General features: G+C 31.0%; 1 protein-coding gene across 1 annotated transcript in view; it reads right to left on the minus strand.

Annotated features, from left to right (window-relative positions):
* MFS9 (major facilitator superfamily transporter 9) overlaps window positions 1-4,182 on the minus strand; it is a 38,970-nt gene extending 34,788 nt beyond the window's left edge. The window contains exon 1 of the mRNA XM_075303847.1: window positions 3,819-4,182. The gene's annotated coding sequence lies outside the window, so the exon portion shown is untranslated. The remainder of the gene's footprint in view (window positions 1-3,818) is intronic.
* Between the last annotated feature and the right edge of the window lie 11,372 nt (window positions 4,183-15,554).

Here is a 15,554-nt window from a genome sequence, read left to right on the forward strand (position 1 = left end):
GGATGAAATTTGCTTCTCTTTGAGGCTTCGCAAACAAAATCTGGAGATCGGTTTATATGGGGTCTATATATAATTATGGACCGATGTGGACCAATTTTTGCATGGTTATTAGAGACCATATACCAACATCATGTACCAAATTTCAGCCGGATCGGATGAAATTTGCTTCTCTTTGAGGCTCCGCAAGCCAAATCTGGGGATCGGTTTATATGGGGGCTATATATAATTATGGACCGATGTGGACCAATTTTTGCATGATTGTTAGAGACCATATGCCAACACCATGTACCAAATTTCAGCCGGATCGGATGAAATATGCTTCTCTTAGAGGCTCCACAAGCCAAATCTGGGGATCGGTTTATATGGGGGCTATATATAATTATGGACCGATGTGGACCAATTTTTGCATGATTGTTAGAGACCATATACCAACACCATATACCAAATTTCAGCCGGATCGGATGAAATATGGTTCTGTTAGAGGCTCCACAAGCCAAATCTGAGGGTCCCTTTATATGGGGACTATACGTAAAAGTGGACCGATATGGCCCATTTTCAATACCATCGGACCTACATCGATAACAACTACTTGTGCCAAGTTTCAAGTCGATAGCTTGTTTCGTTCGGAAGTTAGCGTGATTTCAACAGACGGACGGACGGACGGACGGACGGACGGACATGCTTAGATCGACTCAGAATTTCACCACGACCCAGAATATATATACTTTATGGGGTCTTAGAGCAATATTTCGATGTGTTACAAACGGAATGACAAAGTTAATATACCCCCATCCTATGATGGAGGGTATAAAAACAAAATTTGAAGAACGTCGGTTCATAAATACGTGAATTATGATCAAATCGGTGATAACTATATATGGCAGCTATATCTAAATTTGAACCGATATTTTTCAAAATCAATAGCGATTGTCTTCTACCCGAAGAAAGACCTTATGTCAAATTCGAGAACGATCGGACTTAAACTGCGACCTGTACAGACAGACAGACGGACATCACTAAATCGACTCAGAATTTAATTCTAATCCGATCGGTATACTAAAAGAAGGGTCTATGACAATTATTTCTTGGCGTTATATACAAATGCACAAACTTATTATACCCTGTACCACAGTAGTGGTGAAGGGTATAAAAATACCTATTAAATACGTATATAATTAAGTTTGACAAAATTTTCTATAGAAAAAAATTTTGACAAAATTTCCTATAGAAATAAAATTTTGACAAAATTTTCTATAGAAATAAAATTTTGACAAAATTTTCTATAGAAAAAAAAATGTTGACAACATTTTCTATAGAAATAAAATCTTGACAAAATTTTCAATAGAAATAAAATTTTGACAAAATTTTCTGTACTAATACAATTTTGACAAAATTTTCTATAGAAATAAAATTTTGACAAAATTTTCTATAAAAAAATGTTGACAAAATTTTCTATAGAAATAAAATTCTGACAAAATTGTCTATAAAAATAAAATTTTGACAAATTTTTCTATAGAAATAAAAGTTTGACAAAATTTTCTATAGAAATAAAATTTTGACAACATTTTCTATAGAAATAAAATTTTGACAAAATTTTCTATAGAAATAAAATTTTGACAAAATTTTCTATAGAAATAAAATTTTGACAAAATTTTCTATAAAAAAATTTTATATAGAAATAAAATGTCGACAAATTTTTCTATAAAAATAAAATTTTGACAAAATTTTCTATAGAAATAAAATGTTGACAAAATTTTCTATAGAAATATAATTTTGACAAAATTTTCTATAGAAATAAAATTTTGACAAAATTTTCTATAGAAATAAAATTTTGACAACATTTTCCATAAAAAAAAAATGTTGACAAAATTTTCTATAGAAATAAAATTTTGACAAAATTTTCTATAGAAATAAAATTTTGACAAAATTTTCTATAGAAATAAAATGTTGGTAGATTATTTTTGGGGATCGGCTATATATAACTATAGACCGATATGGACCACTTTTTGCAAGGTTCTTAGAGACCATTTACTAACACCACGTACCAAATTTGAACCAGATCGGGTTAATTTTGCTCTTCCAAGGTCTCCGTAGGTCAAATCTGGGGATCAGATTATATGGGGGCTCCATATAATTATGGACCGATATGGACCAATTCCTGCATGGTTGTCAGAGACCATGTACTAACACCACGTACCAAATTTCAACCGAATAGGATGAATTTTGCTAATCGATGAGGCTCCAGAGATCAAATCTGGGGATCGGTTTATATGGGTGCTATGTAAGTATGGACCGATGTGAACCAATTTTTGCATGTTTGCTAGAGACCATATACTAACACCAAGTACCAGATTTCAGCCGGATCGGATGCAACTTGCTTCTCTTAGAGGCTCCGCAAGCCAAATCGGGGGATCGGTTTATATTGAGGGCTATATATAATTATGGACCGATGTGGACCAATTTTTATATGGTAGTGAGAGACCATATACTAACAAAATGAACCAAATTTCACCCGGATCGGATGAATTTTGCTCCTCCAAGAGGGACCGCAAGCCAAATCTGAGCGTCGGTTTATATGGGGGCTATACGTAAAAGTGGCCCATTTGTAATACCATCCGACCCACATCAATGACAACTACAAGTCGATAGCTTGTTTCGTTCGGAAGTTAGCGTGATTTCAACAGACGGACGGACGGACATGCTTAGATCGACTCAGAATTTCACCATGACCCAGAATATATATACTTTATGAGCAATATTTCTTAGAGCAATATTTCGATGTGTTACAAACGGAATTACAAATTTAATATACCCCCCATCTTATGGTGGATGGTATAGAAATAAATGGAAACTAAGTGAAAGTCGACTTTTACTCACACCCAGAAAAAGGGGGCTCTAATGCCAACTGAACTTTATTTTAGTTCATGAAGATTAGTTAATTTTAGTTAAATTTTGCACAATATGAGTAAATGTTCCTTATTTGAATAATTTTTTGCTAACTTTAATGACGTGAATTAAAAATAAGAAAAACAGTTGTATACAAATATAGTGCACAATTTCACTAAAAATTAAATAGTTCATATTTTCCTAAAATGGCAGAAGTTTGCTTAAATTGAGTTCATAAGTCTCTTAAATGAGTAAATTTTACTAAAATTGTACCTGTCTCAAACTTCGTACAGAGCTAAAGACATTTTAACAATTTTTAAATCCAATTTTTTCTTTCAACATATGAAATTTTCTTAAACAACAGAAAAAAATTAATTATTTTTAAAAATTTACAAAAAATTCTTCAAGTCGACAAAAAGTATTAACTTATTTGTAACATGTTGCAATTAGAAAACTATTTTAGTTAAAATTTTCTAAAATAAACCTACATTTTCTTCCACGGTAGGTTCACTTTTTTTTTAGGTGCACAAGAAAAATCAACTCTTGCAAATTTTAGAAAAGCCGAAACCAAAACCAAATTCATGAATATGTCCGTAGATGTGATTAAGGATGTCATTTAGCCCCTGTTAGATATTTCTCACAAACAATTACAATTGCCTTTACATATTTTTCACTATGTATAAAATGGAGCTTCATAAAGTTGTAGGTGGGTTTAACTTCTGCACTTTCCTATTTTACTTCAGGTAATTCCTTCACAATGGTGTAAAAAAAACACACAGACTTGTTTTTCAGAAACCGGCCCAAATGCAAATGTTCACATTCTGTTGAAACCAGACACTTCAAATTGGCTTTTTAAGTCTCTGGGAGGAAATTAAAAACACAGTAAGCACACAATTAATCCATAATGTCCGTCTGCATTGGCTGTTGTTTACCTTGAAATATTGCAGATAGATTGATCAGCTGTTTCGATGGGTGGTATATGGAGTTTCTTGGCTTAAATAGAGTCGATTTCGTTTGCAGTTCCTGAACTGGTATTCACTGACACATTTGCTTAACACTAGCCTCGATTATTGGCTTCATTGATTCCTTATTAATGTCACAACACTCTGATCATAGATTTGCTCATTACTTTCTCTATTTTTTGATTATTACAATGTTGACGGAATTATTATGGCCAAAAAATGACACTTGAATTCAAATATAAAAATCACTTTATTCTCTTGGAAAGACCAAAAAACACAACCCGTCCTAAGCTTTCGAGTCTCCGTCAATGACTGAATGCTCCGGTGGATTACTTGCTTTGAAATGACTACGATTTTCGCCTCTTGATGGTAATAAGCGCATATCACATGGAAGGTAGTAAAAGCAGAGCAGTATCCATTAACGTCAACAGCAAGAGGGCAGAAAAGTTGAATTTGAATAGCTTCTCAATTTTATTGCATGGAATATCGAGATATGTGTATGTGGAACGACGCGAAATTGAGGAAACATTAAAAGATCGTAACCCAGGAGATGGAGCATAAAAAACTTCGACTTGCCTATCTTAAGAAAAAATACTTGTGGATGTTTGCTACTCTCTCAAGGCTATAAAAGGCCAGTAGTTTTTTTAGGCTAATAAAAGTAGCTGTTACTTTTAATCTAATTATCCACATTCGATTTAACATCGATTAGCGGCAGATTAAAAATATTATTTAAGGTTTTATTGATGTTCTTATCACACAGTAAATTATCAAATATTTTACACGTGGCTTTATATTAACTTTATAGAAAACGTCATGGAAATTTTCTCTTTAGGGAAAATTTCATAGAATTTTGGACTATAGAGAAAATTTCATAAAAATGTTGTTTTTAGATAAAATTGCATAGAAATTTTGTTTTTAGAGAAAATTTTATAGATGTTTTGTCTTTTGAGAAAATTTCATAAAAACTATTTGAGCTTCGGCCAAAGCTTGGCGGCTCCAAAAGTTTTTCATCAATTCCATTTGAGTTTTTAATTCATCTTCGTTTAAATCCAAATGACATTTTTTAAATCCAAATGACAGAAAAAAGTGCCTTCGAAACTAAAGGAAAACATTTTCATCAATATAGTTTATCCATTTCATTTCCATTAAGGTAAATTTTTGTGAAAAATAATAAAATTTACTCGTTTCAGTAAAAAAATCCTAAACTGTAAGCAGTTAGGATTAGTTCATTAACTAGAATAAGGCATGGAATTTTACTCATACTATTTTCTTCGCTGGGTATAAGAATTTACTACTGAAAAAGAAAATTTTATTCACCGATAACAAAGCATTCGTAAAAATCAACAAAAAACCGAACTAAAACCAAGTTTCCTCAAAATTAGTAAAATTTCTTATAAAATGATAATTGCGACTTCCTTTATAATAGAAAGTTTTTCATACATACGAACAACACTTGGCATAGAAAAATATTTTAGTTCATTCGTACTAAGAAGTATGCAATCCTTTCAAAACTTAAGGAAACACACTTGTTAGAATATAGGAAATTTTCCTAAATTTCTATTGTCTACCTGTAATCGATACCTGTCATCGTAATCGATGTGTTTGCGCGTGGGTGTAATTCCAATTTTAGTTGGAATCGCGTTGTTTTGGTATACGGAGAGATTGATAAAAAATAATATGGTAAAATAATATAATAAATAACAAATAAAATATATAAAATATTTGTTATTTTAAATTAGTGAGAAAAATTTTCGTTTTTTTAAATAAATCTATTAATGTTCGTTATAGTGTATAAAGAAAGAAAACACCAGCAGAATAACAACCCTTTCATTTGTCTTCATTTTGGAATCTTCAATTATCAGGTAATATTCAGTGACGCTAACCTTTTGCAACAAAAATGTTTTATGATTTTTATACCCTCCATCATAGGATGGGGGTATATTATCTTTGTCATTCCGTTTGTAACACATCGAAATATTGCTCTAAGACCCCATAAAGTATATATATTCTGGGTCGTGGTGAAATTCTGAGTCGATCTAAGCATGTCCGTCCGTCCGTCCGTCTGTTGAAATCACGCTAACTTCCGAACGAAACAATCTATCTACTTGAAACTTGGCACAAGTAGTTGTTATTGATGTAGGTCGGATGGTATTGCAAATGGGCCATATCGGTCCACTTTTACGTATAGCCCCCATATAAAGGGACCCTAAGATTTGGCTTGTGGAGCCTCTAACAGAAGCATATTTCATCCGATCTGGCTGAAATTTGGTGTATGGTGTTGGTATATGGTCTCTAACAACCATGCAAAAATTGGTCCACATCGGTCCATAATTATATATAGCCCCCATATAAACCGATCTCCAGATTTGGCTTGCGGAGCCTAAAAGAGAAGCAAATTTCATCCGATCCGGCTGAAATTTGGTACATGGTGTTGGTATATGGTCTCTAATAACCATGCCAAAATTGGTTCACATCGGTCCATAATTATATATAGCCCCCATATAAACCGAACCCCAGATTTGGCTTGCGGAGCCTCTAAGAGAAGCGTATTTCATCCGATCCGGCTGAAATTTGGTCTCTAACAACCATGCAAAAATTGGTCCACATCGGTCCATAATTATATATAGCCCCCATATAAACCGAACCCCAGATTTGGCTTGCGGAGCCTCAAAGAGAAGCAAATTTCATCCGATCCGCCTGAAATTTGGTACATGATATTGGTATATGATCTCTAACAACCATGCAAAAATTGGTCCACATTGGTTCATAATTATATATAGCCCCCATATAAACCGATCCCCAGATTTGGCTTGCGAAGTCTCCAAGAGAAGCAAATTTCATCGAATCCGGTTGTAATTTGGAACATGGTGTTAGTATATGATCTTTGACAACCGTGCCAGAATTGGTCCATATCGGTCCATAATTATATAAAGCCCCCATATAAAACATTCTCCAGATTTGATCTCCGGAGCCTTTTGGAGGAGCAAAATTCATCCGATCCGGTCGCTAACAACCATACCAAAATTGGTCCAATCACACAAAAATTGGTCCATATCGGTTCATAATCATGGTTGCCCTAGATCTAAAAATAATCTACCAACATTTTATTTCTATAGAAAATTTTGTCAAAATTTTATTTCTAGAGAAAATTTTGTTGAAATTTTATTTGGTTCATAATAAAATTTTCATCATTGTCAAAATTTTATTTCTATAGAAAATTTTGTCAAAATTTTATTTCTATAGAAAATTTTGTTCAAATTTTATTCAGTTCATAATCATGGTTGCCACTCGACCCAAAAATAATCTACCAAGATTTTATTTCTATAGAAAATTTTGTCAAAAGTTTATTTCTATAGAAAATTTTGTTAAAATTTTATTTCTGTAGAAATTTTTGTCAAAATTTTCTTTCTATAGAAAATTTTATCAAAATTTTTATTTCTATAGAAAGTTTTGTGAAAATTTTATTTCTATAGAAAATTTTGTTAAAAATTTATTTCTGTAGAAAATTTTGTCAAAATTTTATGTCTACTTTGTCAAACTGAATTATATACGTATTGGATCGATCTTTTTTGATTTAATATATACCACGTATGGACTTACATACAATTTAGAAGATGGTATTAGGAGGTTTTAAGATACCTTGCCATCGGCAAGCGTTACCGCAACTTATGTAATTCGATTGTGGATGGCAGTGTTTAGAAGAAGTTTCTACGCAATCCATGATGGAGGGTACATAAGCTTCGGCCTGGCCGAACTTACGGCCGTATATACTTGTTTATATTTGTAGGTATTGAAATTGTAAAAGGAGGACAAAATCGTTAGGCAGCAACTTATTAAAAGTGAAAAGTACAAGAAGAAGAAAAAGTGCGTTTTACAGTTGATAATATCACATGGAAATTGGAAATAGTGGAATAATAAACTAATATTTCAAAGAGATTCGATTCTGTTGATTCTTAATAAATATATTCAATATATTAATAAAACATGTCTTTTATTGAAGATAAAATTGTTTATATAAATAAATAAAATTGTATTTAAAAACGAAGGTAAGCAGTTCTAATTATGAAGTAAAAGTTTTACCACAAATGTGTAAGATATGTCCAAATGAATGAAAAAATTTCAATAAAATCATTCCATATATGAATTCAAATCAGTTAAATTTTTTCATTCTGTAGTATAGTGGTACATAAATATAGGAAAATGTTAACTAATATATGGAATGCATTATTCCTAATTTCTACGAAAATCACATCGTTCAAACAAATAAAAATGTCTTTGGCGCTATACGAAGTTCAACTTTCTTCACAATGAGTTCATTTTAACTTAAAGAAGGGGTCACATTTTTCTGGGTGTTGAATCTTAAATTTCCAATTGGAAATTATTTTCGTAGAAATTTTGTTTTTTTGGAGAAAATTTCATAGAAATTTCGTATTTAGAGAAAATTACATAGAAATAATGCCTTTAGGGAAAATTTCCTAGACATTTTGGACTATAGAGAAAATTTTATAGAATTTTGGACTATACACAGAAAAAAATATCACCATAATATTCCCAATTAAGTTTAGTCAATGAATGGTTTTAAGCTGAGATCAAAAACAACAATAAAGTTGATTAAAGTTGAAAACTTTTTCAATTAAAAAATTAATTGATACTATTAACCTTTTAATCAAACTAGAAAAATTATGTCAATGATTGACATTTTTTTTTAAATTTTCAATTAAAAAATTAATTGATACAATTAACTTTTTAATCAAACTAGGACACTTAATTCTGGATATTTTTTTTAAATTTTAATTAAAAGAAATTGAAACAATGAATTTTTAAATCAAACTAAAAATTATTAAATATAGTTATAGAAACTCATTGAAATATACTATAGCGATTAAAAATAGTTTCGTTTTTAATTAAAAAACAAGTGAGTAAAGTAGAAAGTCGGGCGGGGCCGACTATATCATACCCTAAACCACCCCTACAGAATTAGTAAACATAAGCATTTGTGGAGTATCATTGGTGTAGGTTTTGGAGAACATGTTTATGGGTGTCTTGTCACAATCTGAGCAGAAATGTCTAGTTTATTTTGCACCAAAAGAGTTAGTATGCCACTGAGTCCATTATTAAACAAGTAAGTAAAGTAGAAAGTCGGGCGGGGCCGACTATATTATACCCTGCACCACTTTGTAGATCTAAATTTTCGATACCATACCACATCTGTCAGTTGTGTTGGGTGCTATATATATAAGGTTTGTCCCAAATACATACATTTTAATATCTCTCGATCTGGACAGAACTTGATAGACTTCTACAAATTCTATAGACTCAAAATTTAAGTTGGCTAATGCACTAGGGTGAAACAACTAAATCGGAGTAAAAAATTGGCCACTGTGCTCACATGAGTGTAAATCGGGCGAAAGCTATATATGGGAGCTATACTAAATCTGAACCGATTTCAATCAAATTTGTCACACTTGACTATACTGCTAATTGTACTCCTAGTGCAAAATTTCAACCAAATCGGGCCAAAACTCTGGCTTCTGGGGCCATATAAGTCCATATCGGGCGAAAGATATATATGGAAGCTATATCTAAATCTGAACCGATTTCAATCAAATTTGGCACACATGACTATACTACCAATTGTACTTCTTGTGCAAAATTTCAAGCTAATCGGGGTAAAACTCTGGCTGCTGGGTCCATAGAAGTGTATATCGGGCGAAATATATATATGGGAGCTCTATCTATATCTGAACCGATTTCTTTCAAAATCAATAGGGTTCTATTCTGACCCAAAAAAGGAACACGTGCCAAATTTGAAGGCGATTGGACTTATATTGCGAACTAGACTTTGATCACAAAAATGTGTTCACAGACAGACGGACGGACGGACAGACGGACAGACGGACGTGGTTATATCGACTCTGGGACCCACCCTGAGCATTATTGCCAAGGACACCATATGTCTACCTCGTCTCTTTCTGGGTGTTACAAACATATGCACTAACTTATAATACCCTGTTCCACAGTGTGGCGCAGGGTATAAAAAGAGGAAATCGGTCAATTAGTTGTGGGTAATAAATCCAAATTTCTGCAAATAGGGCAATAGATTTATGTAAGAGCTACATGTAAGTCTAAATACTATCAGCTAGTACATCAAAATTTGAAATTTGAATAACATAGGTTAATAAATAAGAGTATTATGGCCACATATGACAAAATCGAACGATGCATATATATTAGAGGTGTGCATGTGACACGAAATTGTCGTGACTCACGAACATTTTCGTGATTCGTGCGTGAGTCGTGAGTCACGCTCATGACAACAGCGTGAGTGTGCGTGATTAACAAACCAAAATGTCGTGCGTGAGCGTGAGTCACGAAAATAATATCTTCGTGAGTGTGCGTGAGTAAAGAATTACACTCACGAAAATATTCCTGCTCACCGACATAAAACGCTTAACAGTTATATCCAATTACAATTTTATTGACACCTGGGATGTTAAGAGCTTAATAACACTCTCGATTTTAATAATGCTCATGTTTTCAGACACTTCGGTAAGGTAAATTAATCATAAAATTATTCGTGAGTCACGATATTTTTCGTGAGTCACGGTATTTTTCGTGAGTCACGACGTTTTCGTGCGTGAGTGTGCGTGAGTACAAATTTTCTTTTCGTGAGTGTGCGTGAGTCCTACCAAAAAATATCGTGCGTGAGTGTGCGTGAGTATGATTTTTCAGTCGTGAGTGTGCGTGAGCGTGAGTAAACTATTACTCACGTGCACACCTCTAATATATATGGGACCTATATCTAAATCTGAACCAATTTGTATAATATTTTGCAGGTATGATTCATACCACAGAAGGTCACTTTGTGTAAAATTTCAGTACGATCAGTTAATAAATGAGGCCCCTATGTTCAAAAATAAGGTTATTAGGGGCAAATTTTCAAAATCGGGCGATACATATATATGGGAGCTATATCTAAATTTGAACCGATTTCGATGAAATTTTGCATATATAGTTAGTGCATAGAAGATTACATTTAGCCAACTTTGAGTACGATCGGTTGATAAATAAGGGTTTTACGGCCAAATTTGACCAAATCGGGCGATACATATATATGGGAGCTATATCTAAATCTGAACCGATTTCGATGAAATTGAGCACATACAGTTAGAGGTATAGAAGATTATATTTACGCAACTTTGAGCACTATCGGTTGATAAATAAGGGTTTTACGGCCAAATTTGGCAAAATCGGGCGATACATATATATGGGAGCTATATCTAAATCTGAACCGATTTCGGTTATTTTTGGCACATATTGTCAGTACCATAAAAGATTAGAGTAAGTCAAGTTTGAGTAAGATCGCCTTATAAATAAGGTTTTTATGGCCAAATTTGTGAAAATCGGGCGATACATATATATGGGAGCTATATCTAAATCTGAACCGATTTCGATGAAATTTTGCAGACTTAAAGGGTGATGAAAAAGTTTACTAAGTGCATAATTTGATGACAATCGGTTGGTAAAAAAGCGCAACGTGACTCCATTTGTCGAAATCGGGCGATACATATATATGGGAGCTATATCTAAATTTGATCCGATTTCTTCCAAATTCAATAGCATTCGTCCTTGTGCTCAAAAAACACCCTGTACCAAATTTCATCCAAATCGGTTAATAATTGCGACCGGAATCCTGTGAACAATAAATACATGGACAGACGGACGGACGGTCACCAATCGCTAGATCGACACAGGATGTGATTCTGAGTCGATCGGTATATATTTTATGGGGTCTAAAATCAATATTTCTGGTAGACACATTTTTTGGCCGATCAAACTTATTATACCCTGACCACTATGTGATTTAGGGTATAATTAATTGGATCAATTAATTTTGTGATTGAATCTGTAAAATTTGTTGGTGTGTAGAGATCATTTTATAGAAATTTTGTCTTTAGAGAAAAGTTCATAAAATGTTGCCTTTAGGGAAAATTTCTTAGAAATTTTGGACTATAGAGAAAATTTTATAGACATTCTGTTTTAGAGAAAGTTTCCTTCGAATTTTTTCTTTAGAAAAAATTGCATACAAACTTTGGCTGTAAAGAAAATTTCTTAGAAATTTTGTATTTAGTGAAAATTTCATAGTAATTTTTTACCTTTAGAGAAAATGTCATAGACATTTTATTCTTAGAGAAAATGTCATAGAAATTTTGTCATTAGAGAAAATTTCATAGAATTTTGGACTACAGAGAAAATTTTATAGAAATTTTACCTTTATAGAATTTTTTTTAGAAATTTTATCTTTAGAGAAAATTTAATAAAAAATGTTGACTTTAGAAATTGTTTCATAGAAGTTTTGTCTTTAGAGAAAATGTCAAAGAAATTTTGTCTTTAGAAAAAATTTCATAGAAATTTTGTCGTTATAGAAAATATCGTAGAAAATTTTTTCTTTACAGAAAATTTCATAGAAATTTTGTCTTTAGAAAAAAATTTAATAAAAAATTTTGACTTTAGAAATAATTTCATAAAAGTTTTGTCTTTAGAGAAAATTTCAAAGTAATTTTGTCTTAGAAAAATTTTTTTACGAAATTTTGTCTTCAGAGAAAATATTATAGAAATTTTGTCTTTATAGCAATTTCGACTTTAGTAAAAAATTCATAGAAGTTTTGTCTTCAAAAACAAAAAAAAAAAATAAAAATTTTATCTTTAGAGAAAATTTCATAAAAATTTTGCCTTAAAGAAAATTTACATGATCTAAAGACAAAATTTATTAAAAAATTTGTCTTTAGAAATGAAATGTCTATGAAATTTTTTCTTTAGAAAAAATATCATAGACATTTTGTCTTTAGAAAAAAATCATAGAAATTTTGTCTTTAGAGAAAATTTCAAAGCAATTTTGACTTAAGAAAAAATTTTATAGAATTTTTGCCTGTGGAGAAAATTCCTCAGACATTTTGCCTTTATAGAATTTTTTTAGAAATTTTGCCTTTATAGAAAATATTTTAGAAATTTTATCTTTAGAAAAAATTTCATAAAAATTTAATAAACAATTTTGACTTTAGAAATAATTTCATAGAAGTTTTGTCTTTAGAAAAAATTTCATAGAAATTTTGTCTTAAAAAAAAATATCGTAGAAAATTTTGTCTTTACAGAAAATTTCATAGAAACTTTGTCTTTAGAAAAAAACAAGTAAGGAAAGTCTAAAGTCGGGCGGAGCCGACTATATTATACCCTGCACCACTTTGTAGATCTAAATTTTCGATACCATATCAACTCCGTCAAATGTGTTGGGTGCTATATATAAAGGTTTGTCCCAAATACATACATTTAAATATCACTCGATTTGGACAGAATTTGATAGACTTTTACAAAATCTATAGACTCAAAATTTAAGTTGGCTAATGCACTAGGGTGGAACACAATTTTAGTAAAAAAATATGGGAAACATTTAAATCTGAAGCAATTTTAAGGAAACTTCGCAAAAGTTTATTTATGATTTATCGCTCAATATATATGTATTAGAAGTTTAGGAAAATTAGAGTCGTTCTTACAACTTTTCGAGTAAGCAGTGGCGATTTAACACGGAAAATGTTGGTATTTTGACCATATTTGTCGAAATCAGGAAAACATATATATGGGATCTATATCTAAATCTGAACCGATTTCAATCAAATTTGGCACACATGACTATACTACCAATTGTACTCCTTGCGCAAAATTTCAAGCTAATCGGGATAAAACTCTGGCTTCTGGGTCCATATAAGTGCATATCGGGCGAAAGATATATATGGGAGCTATATGTAAATCTGAATCGATTTCAACCAAATTTGACACGCATAGCTACAATGCTAAATCTACTCCCTGTGCAAAATTTCAACCAAATTGGTCCAAAACTCTGGCTTTTAGGACCATATTAGTCCATATCGGGCGAAAGATATATATGGGAGCTATATCTAAATCTGAACCAATTTCAATCAAATTTTGCACACTTGACTATACTACTAATTGTACTACTAGTGCAATAGGAACATGTGCCAAATTTGAAGGCGATTGGACTTAAATTGCGACCTAGACTTTGATCACAAAAATGTGTTCACAGACAGACGGACGGACAGACGGACGGACAGACAGACGGACAGACGGACATGGTTATATCGACTCAGGGACCCACCCTGAGCATTATTGGCAAAGACACCATGTGTCTATCTCGTCTCCTTCTGGGTGTTACAAACATATGCACTAACTTATAATTCCTGTTCCACAGTGTGGCGCAGGGTATAAAAATTAATAAACAATTTTGACTTTAGAAATAATTTCATAGAAGTTTTGTCTTTAGAGAAAATTTCAAAGTAATTTTGTCTTCGAAAAAATTTTTAAGAAATTTTGTCTTCATAGAAAATATTATAGAAATTTTGTCTGTATAGAAAATTTCAAAACAATTTCGACTTTAGAAAAAATTTCATAGAAATCTTGTCTTCAAAAACAAAACAAACATAGAAATTTTATCTTTAGAGAAAATTTCATAAAAATTTTGCCTTAGAAAAAATTTAATAAAAAATTTTGTCTTTAGAAAAAATTTCATAGTTTTCGACTTCTATGAAATTTTTTCTTTAGAAAAAATATCATAGACATTTTGTCATTAGCAAAAAAATCCTTAGAAATTTTGTCTTTAGAGAAAATTTCATAGCAATTATGACTTTAGAACAAATTTTATAGAAATTTTGCCTCTAGAGAAAATTCCATAGCAATTTTGCCTTTAGAGAAAATTTCTTAGACATTTTGCCTTTAGAATTTTGGACTACAGAGAAAATTTTATAGAAATTTTGTCTTTAAAGGAAATTTCATAGAAATTTTGCCTTTATAGAAAATTTTTTAGAAATTTTATCTTTAGAGAAAATTTCATAAAAATTTTGTCTTTAGAAAAAATTTAATAAAAAATGTTGACTTTAGAAATAATTTCATAGAAGTTTTGGCTTTAGAGAAAATTACAAAGAAATTTTGTCTTTAGAAAAAATTTCATAGAAATTTTGCCTTTATAGAAAATTTTTTAGAAATTTTATCTTTAGAGAAAATTTCATAAAAATTTTGTCTTTAGAAAAAATTTAATAAAAAATGTTGACTTTAGAAATAATTTCATAGAAGTTTTGGCTTTAGAGAAAATTACAAAGAAATTTTGTCTTTAGAAAAAATTTCATAGAAATTTTGTCTTTAGAAAAAATATCGTAGAAAATTTTGTCTTTACAGAAAATTTCATAGTAATTTTTTCTTTACAAAAAAATTTAATAAAAAAATTTGACTTTAGAAATAATTTCATAGAAGTTTTGTCTTTAGAGAGAATTTCAAATTAATTTTTTCTTGGCAAAAATTTTTAAGAAATTTTGTCTTCAGAGAAAATATTATAGAAATTTTGTCTTTATAGAAAATTTCATAGCAATTTCGACTTTAGAAAAAATTTCATGGAAATTTTGTCTTCAAAAACAAAAAAAAAAATAGAAATTTTATCTTTAGAGAAAATTTCATAAAAATTTTGCGCTTAGAGAAAATCTAATAAAAAATTTTGTCTTTAAAAAAAAATTCATCATTTTCGACTTTAGAAAAAATTTCATAGAAATTTTGTCATTAGAAAAAATATCATAGACATTTTGTCTTTAGAAAAAAAATCATAGAAATTTTGTTTTAGAAAAAAATTCATAGAAATTTTGTCTT

This window comes from Haematobia irritans, chromosome 4 (genome assembly GCF_050003625.1).
Source record: "Haematobia irritans isolate KBUSLIRL chromosome 4, ASM5000362v1, whole genome shotgun sequence".
NCBI classification, from domain to species: domain Eukaryota; kingdom Metazoa; phylum Arthropoda; class Insecta; order Diptera; family Muscidae; genus Haematobia; species Haematobia irritans.